This window comes from Nicotiana tabacum, chromosome 9, assembly GCF_000715075.1.
Source record: "Nicotiana tabacum cultivar K326 chromosome 9, ASM71507v2, whole genome shotgun sequence".
NCBI classification, from domain to species: Eukaryota; Viridiplantae; Streptophyta; class Magnoliopsida; order Solanales; family Solanaceae; genus Nicotiana; species Nicotiana tabacum.
In genome coordinates, this window is record NC_134088.1 from 108,376,665 (window position 1) to 108,384,963 (window position 8,299).

Genomic DNA, 8,299 nt, shown 5'->3' on the forward strand with positions numbered 1-8,299 from the left:
AATAATTAGTTCCTTTGCATTCAGAGTAACTAGTCAGATGTCTGGTTCAACTCTCAATGAAATCAGTTGAGGGAACTATAGAGGGAACAGATAGAGATCAGTTCCTCCGGTCACAGTACAGGTCAACTCCTTACAGCTGTTAAAGTCATTGTATTGTTGCACTGCACACGTAACAGTGTAGCAGTCACTTTATGGAGCATGTCTTGTACTAGATATTTGCTTACATCATCCCAATGACCTCACACACATATATTATCAACATGAGGCAAGGGATTTCATTGCTCCAACACTTACAAATCAAAAGACAATATTATCTCAAGTGCTAGCCATCATCTCTCGCAAGAACAAAGTTGCTGCAACCTCAAGGACCAGATCCAAAAATTGAAGATATCTTAAGTTCTTATGTTTGTTGAGTCTTTGTTATTTGTTCTTCATTTGTAATCCTACACTACTTTCAAGAAGTGTCTTTGCAGGACAGATTTAAACCACTGATTAGTTTAGTTTCTTGACTAGAGTTAGTCAAGGTTTGTTGCTTTGTAATAGAGTTATTACAAAGAGGCTTGCAATATAGTTATTGCAAGTAGGTGAGGGATTAAGAGTTTAATTCCTAGGTTACAATAGGTTGTAATCTAAAGTTGCTCGGTTAGTGAAGTTAAAATCGTACAAGTGTAGGTCGTGGTTTTTAATCCCGTGAGTTGGGAATTTTCCACGTAAAATATTGTTGTGTTATTTACTTACCGTTGTGTGTGTGTTCTGTGGAAACTGATAGATAATCAGGTTCTCTATACAGTTTGGTAGACCCTAAGTTTATATCACAAACGACCCCTTATAGTGCTGTTTTGGACTTTGCCTAGCTACCACGAAAAATGTTTGAACAGAAATGGAAGTTTTATACTCCCTCCGTTCACTTTTACTTGACATGCATACTAAAAATAGATTTTTATTTTTACTTGTCACTTTACGCATATCAAGAGAAGACAAAAAAAATTTTCTGTTATGCCCACAATATTTATTATTCATTTCAAATCATTTTCTCAAATCCAATAAAATATGCATCAATTAATATAGATATCATGATAAATTATACACTTCATTTATTATTTCTTAAGGGGCGTGAAAAGTCAAAACGTGCCAAGTAAAAGTGAACGGAGGGAGTATTAGGAACGAACCATTGTCCTTACACTTACTGTAAGACTTATTCTGAAGGAAAATCAAACTAATAGCATGTTTGGCCAAGCTTCTCAAGAAGCCAAAAGTGCTTTTTTTTCTCAAAAGCATTTTTTTCTCTAACTTGAGGTGTTTGGCCAAGCTTTTTGGGGGAAAAGAATGTTTTTGGGAAGAAGCAGAAAAAAGTAGCTTCTTCCCCAAAGCAGAAGCAGAAGCAGTTTTGACTTTTCTTCTTACCAAAAATACACTTAACAAAATATAGTATATACCAAAATAATCGTTAAACCTAATACTTATGATTTTAATGTATAAATATTTCTTATTATTTTTAAGATAGTTTTCTAATATATAGTAACTTTAGGGGTGAATGCGTTTATATTTGTTGAATGATTTTTAATATATTTAACTTATATTAAAAGAATTAAGTACTTTTAAATTTTATTTTCATATTTTACTTAAATAAAATGAAAAGATTTAATTATTGCCTGTAATAATAATTTTTTAAGATTATTTATTTACTTATAATATTAACTATTAAGTAAATCTATTCATGTCCTTATTCGTAATTTGATACTTAAAAGCACTTTCTGAAAAGCTTGGCCAAACACAAATTATTGCTCAAAAGTGCTTTTTAAGGTGATTAGCCAAACACAAACTGATTCTCTCCAAGTACTTTTTTCAAAAATATTTTTGAAAAAAACACTTCTCAAAATAAGCTGGTTTCTCCAGCCTGGCCAAACAGACCATAAAATCACTACGTTTGATTCTTATAAAAGAGTGGGAGAGTAGAAGGAAAGAGGAACTAAGTGATCTACTTCTCTTAGTTAAAACATTGATGATTTACTTTTCTGGGTTTGATAACCACGGTAGGGAAATCTTAAAACGTGACCTATAGATCATGGATTCGAGACTTCGAATCAGCTATTGACGCTTGCGTTAGGGTAGACTGCCTACATAAAGCGTCAGGGTAGACTGCCTACATCGCACTCTCCTATAGTGCAGTCCTTCCCGAACACTGGGCTGCCCTTTTTGTTTGCTAATCTCTCTTTCCCACCCAGTTCCGGATGAGTTGAATAAATTGATGCAGAGAGATACCCAACCTTTTTCATTTTACTTTACTCTTTATTCTTCTGCTTTTGTTAATCAAAAGAGAGAAACCACCTATTTTTCTCCAATTTTACTTCCAATCTTCAAACTCCTCACCTTTACAAATACAGTTTGTCTCTTCTGAGATGTTTAGGTCTCATTTTCAAATTCTTGACACATTAGCCAGTCATGCATAAGCTCTCGACAATGAGTGTAAAACCTAAAACACCAACTATGCATAATAAGGCCATCTATTGTTTTCACTAATTAATAATGTACAAATTTACAACACAGATTCTAAAACTGGATACAACAATTTCTTTGAGTTCAGCTAACTTAAAGACAGAAAACTTATAGACGCTGAACAAACTGGTAAAAACAGTAGCAAGAAAAAGAGAAAGATGAAATGTCCTGTTTTCGTGTCCATCTTTTCCCAACATGAAAATTTAGCCTCAAACCTGTTTCCAGCTAACCATTTCGAGCACTTCTTCATCTTATTCTGTCCCTTCTCGTCATCTCCATAACCAGGCACATCACTCCCATCTTCTTCAACTCTTGTTATTGAGATTATAGTCTGCGAAAGAGCAAAGCAAAGGAACCGAGTGAAAGTTTTGTTATATATGAAGTACAGATGACGGAAAGAGAATCAAACTGTTTTTTAAGTATGCAAATTACACTTTAGGCTATATAATTCACCACAAATCTCGTCTTTGATGATGAGTATTTCTTAAATTGCCTCTTTAAATTAAAGAAGCCATGCCCAAAGAGAAATTTCCAACACTACCACAATGACTACAACAACAACTTACCCAGGGATTATGGAGTGTAGTGTGTACGCAAACCTTACCCCTACCTTGTGAGGGTAGAGAGGCTGTTTCCGATAGACCCTCGGCACAAGGAAAGATGCAAAAGGAAGCAGTAACACAAGCAGTAGCAACAACATGCGAGATGATAAGATAGCCGAAGATGAGAGAAACAACAAATAGAAAACTGTAATATGATTACCCTCCGGCTTGTAACTTTTAATGAGTCAATTGGATCTAGATGATGTAAAGAGAGTGCTTTGACAAAAGATACAGAAATGATTGAGAATAAAGCTAGCACAAAATTCTCGTCCACTCAGGAAAAGAAAATCATCTGTTATACAAAATATATGACAACTGCAAACTTTGCTGTAAAAGAGTACCATGTTAACTTTAGAGTCAACTACATAGTTAGCACAAAATTTTCTACTGATATGAGATAATATTCACCCTTTATACCTTAAGAGTGTGCAAGAAGGGGATTGTTTAGTGGTAGCTGGGGCGAGAACTACCATTTATATTGTCATCCAAAATAAGTTTCACTCCATTGTTCTTAAGGCCGTTAACTATAGCCCAAACTTTTGTCTGATTCTTGAAACCTTTCTTCTCAACCTCCTTATTTACATTGACATGGATACCGTTTCCTTGTCCCTGATCAAGACCCTCCACTTTGAGCCGCATTGCCAACACTTCTCCGACAACTGCTGCAGCCTTTGCATTGCAAGTTCTACCGCACTCTAGTGACTGTTTCATTGAATGTTCTACTGTTGATGCTGTTGCTACTATTCGTCCGTTGTTTCTGTCTACCACATTTGCAGTGATGTATTTCAACGAAATGAACAATCTCAACACATACCTCTTCAGCAACGTCATATTTTTAAAAATCGGATCTGATAAAAAGGAAGTTCTATTGGTAAAAAGCATAAGTAAAATTAGCATCTCTAGCAAAGAGGTAATAGACCCTTTTTTCTTCTAATGAAACATAAAATGAGTTCAATTTTTTCCTCTTTATATGGTGATTGCAGGTAATGGAACGAAACTACATAAATTCTAGGCACAAGAAAGTAATAGCAATTTTGCAAAAAAAAAAAAAAAAAAAGGACTGAGAATACTCAAAAAGTCTTCATCACAGTAAAATATGAGCAATATAGTTAACATCTTTTTAATTCCCACATTCTTAATGTAATTAGGAAGACAAAGGTAAGGTTTTCTAGCAGTAAATAATCATTGCCCTAATGCTAGATTGCTCTCCAAATATCTGAACTTTTCCACATAACACAAAATTGATAGAGCATAGAAACAATTACCTTACAATCACCACCAAACAATAATTAAAAAAAATCATAGTATTTAAATCACAAATTAAAAAAAAAGTAAAAAAGGAAAAGCAAACTTCATAAGAGTTTGCACTTATTGAGAAAATTGTGTGTCTTAGCTACGTGTTAAGCAGCCCCAACTTGGAACTCATGATCAAAAAGAGCGTAAATTTATTTCATCTCTTTATTAATTTTCAAATGGGTATAAAAAATTGAAAGAATAGAGCTACTTTTCCATTGAAATCATTTCATTAAAGTGAAGCTTGAATTTTTTTTATTTGGAACAAATGCATTTTAGGACAAGGAAGAAAATGAAACAAAGAAAAGGAGAGAGATTTACCATGAAAATTTGATTCCAAGCTCGAGAAGTAGTTTTAGAGAATGGCAATTGCTGTAGGCTTAAGACTCCGAGAACTTTTGCTCACGGTTGCAGAAAAATGACTTGGGTCCTGCAATATGGGTTCGTGGGCTCCATTTTGGTTTAAAGCCCATATTCGCTAGCCCCTCTAAGATTTCGACCCAGATTTCTCTTTGTTTTCCATAGAAATAACATCAGGTAACCATTCTAAAGAACTACTATTTAGGAATTAGTCAATATGTCATGAATTTTAATTTTTTAGTTTAATTTTTTGGGGCACAAATATCCTGAACAATGATTGTTTATGGTAAAAATAGTACGAGCTAGCCAATTTTCGGACCGGTAATTCAAAAATAGCCAGCGTTTGCAAAATTATTAAAAAATAGCCACTATTTTGCTGCAACACGGATCGGTCCAGCATAATGTACTGAAAATTAGTGTACATGTGTATGAACTTCCAGCATATTTGTTAATTTATGAATTCTAAGCTAGGCAGATCGAGCAACATGCATACTAGATGAGCACCATAGCTATCTAGGGCACTGATTCTGTAAGAAGGAGAGAAGAAGGAAGAGAGGAAAAAAGGATCGTGTATTAGACAAAATGAATTGTGTTAGTTATATTTGGGCACTCAACTAATTGCCATTCTAACTTCTCTAAATTGCAGAATGACCCCTAACTACCCAAGGCTACATTCTTGCACTTCAATACTCTCCCTCAAGCTGGAGAGTGGAAGACATCTAACACTCTCGGCTTGGACAACAAGAGATGATGCTGAGCATCTCCCAAACCTTTGGTCATTAAATCTGCCAATTGTTGTTTGGTGGATACATATTCAGTGGTGATGAGCCATGTCTTGATCATTTCCCTTACAAAATGACAATCAATCTCTATGTGCTTGGTTCTCTCGTGAAATATGGGATTGGCTGCTATTTGCAAAGCAGCTTTGCTGTCACAATATAAATGCACTGGTTTGATCACATTGTTACCCAGTTCTTCCAATAATCCAACCATCCATACTGCCTATGCGACTGCTGCAGCCATGCTTCTATATTATGCTTCTGCTGAGCTTCTGTTGATTGTTTGCTGCTTCTTTGACTTCCAGGATAGCAATGAGTCTCCTAGTTTGACAATGTACCATGTGGTCGATTTTCTAGTATTTGGACAAGCTGTCCAATCTTAATCGCAAAACACTGTTAAGTTGTGTGCCTCACCTTTCTTCAGTAATATACCCAAGCCTGGAGATCCCTTGATGTATCTCACCACTCTCAAGGCTGTATCCATATGTGATCTTTTTAGGATTCTGCATAAATTGACTCAACACTTGCATAGCAAAACTTATATCGGGTCTTGTAATGGTCAAATAAAGCAGCTTTCCTATCAACTTTTGGTAGCTTCCAGCATCCTTCAATATCTTATCTCATGTGTTCCCAACATGGTTGTCATATTCCACAGTAGTTAGCTTATGATTTAGTTCCATTAGAGTTGCAACTGGCCTGCAACCACTCAAACCTGCCTCTGAAATAAGCCTCATGGCATATTTTCTCTGGTTCAATACAATTTCTCCTTGTGATCTTAAGACCTCTATTCCAAGAAAATATCTAAGTTCCCCCAAATCTTTTACTCTGAAATTGTGGTGAAGAGTCTGCTTGACTTATGCAATCATACTATGAGAATTCCCAGCTATCAACAAATCATCCACATACACTAAGATGATCACAATGTTCTTGCCATTTTTCTTGGTAAATAGTGAATGATCAAATGAGCGTTGAGAGTATCCAGCTTGCAGCAAAGCATTTGTAAGCTTAATGTTCCATTGCCTCGAGGCTTGTTTCAAATCATCGAGGGATTTCAACAATCGACACACCTTATACTCCCCCTGTTTGTGAAATCCTAGAGGTAAATCCATATAGACTTCTTCAGTGAGGTCACCTTGGAGAAAGGCATTGTTGACATCTATTTGAAATAAAGGCCAACCCTTGGAAGCAGCAACACCGATAATTGTTCTCATTGTAACCATTTTAGCTACAGGTGAGAAAGTCTCATGATAATCCAATCCAGCTTGTTGTGTGTAACCTTTAGCCACCAATCTAGCTTTGAACATGTCCATCTCTCCATTAGCCTTGTACTTTATTTTGTAGACCCATTTGGAGCCTATGGCTTGCTTCCTAATGGGCAGGTCGACAATTTCCCACGTATGATTGTCTTCTAGTGCTTGTATCTCATGTTCCATTGCCTTTATCCACTGTGGATCCTGTGCTGCTTCTTTGAAGGATCTAGGTTCCACTAGGACTGAAAAAGCTTGTAAATAGGCTTGATATGTTGTGGGAAACCTGCAGCTTCCAGACAACTTTGTAAAAGTCACATAGTCTTTCATCCATATGGGAGAAATTGTCTTTTTGGATTCTCTTAGAGCTGGTTGTGTAGGTAAGTCAGTTGCATTTGGTGCAGATACTGGCCCAACTGGAGCAACCTCTCCTGAAACTTCACCTAATGTTGAACCTTGAGTGTCTGGTAAGGTCAACTGCTCCAGTGTTGTAGAGATTAGTTCTACTTCTTCAGATTCATTAGCACCTGCAAGTGAATCAATGTTATCTTGATTCATATGTAAAGTAGTGTCTTCTTAACTCATAGCTTGTATAGGTCGTGAGCTAGGAATGTGTTCTTCTGCTGAAATGGGCTGTTGAAGAAACATGTCATCTGCTTCAACTATTGTATCCTTGAAAGGGAATCTGCCTTCTTGAAATACTACATCTCTGCTTACAAAAAAGGATATTTGTTCAATATCATATAGTCTATATCCCTTTTGTGTTTCTGAGTAGCCAATGAACGCTGCCTTCCTAGCTCCGGGTGCAAACCTATCTCCCTTGGGCAAGGTTGTTGCATGGCATTGACAACCAAATACCCTCATGTGATCCACCTTAGGCTCTTTCCCATACAGCAGCTCATATGGAGTTCTTCCTTTCAGAACTGGTGTAGGTAGTCTATTGATCACATAGACTGCAGTCTTAATACAATCACCCCAAAATTTTTATGGGGACTCCACTTTGAAATTTCAAAGCTCTAGCCACCTCTAAGATGTGCCTGTGCTTTCTTTCTACAGTTTCATTTTGTTGTGGTATATAGGGACCACTAGTTTGATGAATAATACCATAAAAAGCCAACAAGCTATTACATTGTGTATTACAGAATTCTGTTCCATTGTCAGATCTCAAGTACTTGATATTGACACCAAAATGATTGTTTATTATCAGCAGAAAGTTTTTCAAATCTACACACACTTCACACTTTGACTTTATTAGACATGTTAGGTGTATCTACTGTAATCATCTACTATTGTAACAAAATATTATTTCTTGTCATAGGTTGGAACCTTGTATGGTCTCCAAACATCTAAATGAAGAAGTTGAAAGATAATAACTGAGTTTGAAACACTAGTTGGAAATTGTAGCCTACACTGTTTTGCAAGAGGGCATACATCACAATTTCCTGTTTCTATACTGCTGATTTTATTCTTCAATGCTGACAAGTGCTGCAAAAATCTTATTGAAGCATGTCCCATTTTGTAA

General features: G+C 36.1%; 1 long non-coding RNA gene across 1 annotated transcript; it reads right to left on the bottom strand.

Annotated features, from left to right (window-relative positions):
• Window positions 1-2,488: 2,488 nt before the first annotated feature.
• On the bottom strand, window positions 2,489-4,759 carry LOC107796265 (uncharacterized). Its single transcript, XR_012695016.1, has 3 exons — window positions 4,713-4,759; window positions 3,516-3,946; window positions 2,489-2,827 (listed from the first exon to the last, which is right to left on the bottom strand). It is a non-coding gene; the product is annotated as an uncharacterized LOC107796265 (long non-coding RNA).
• Window positions 4,760-8,299: the final 3,540 nt, after the last annotated feature.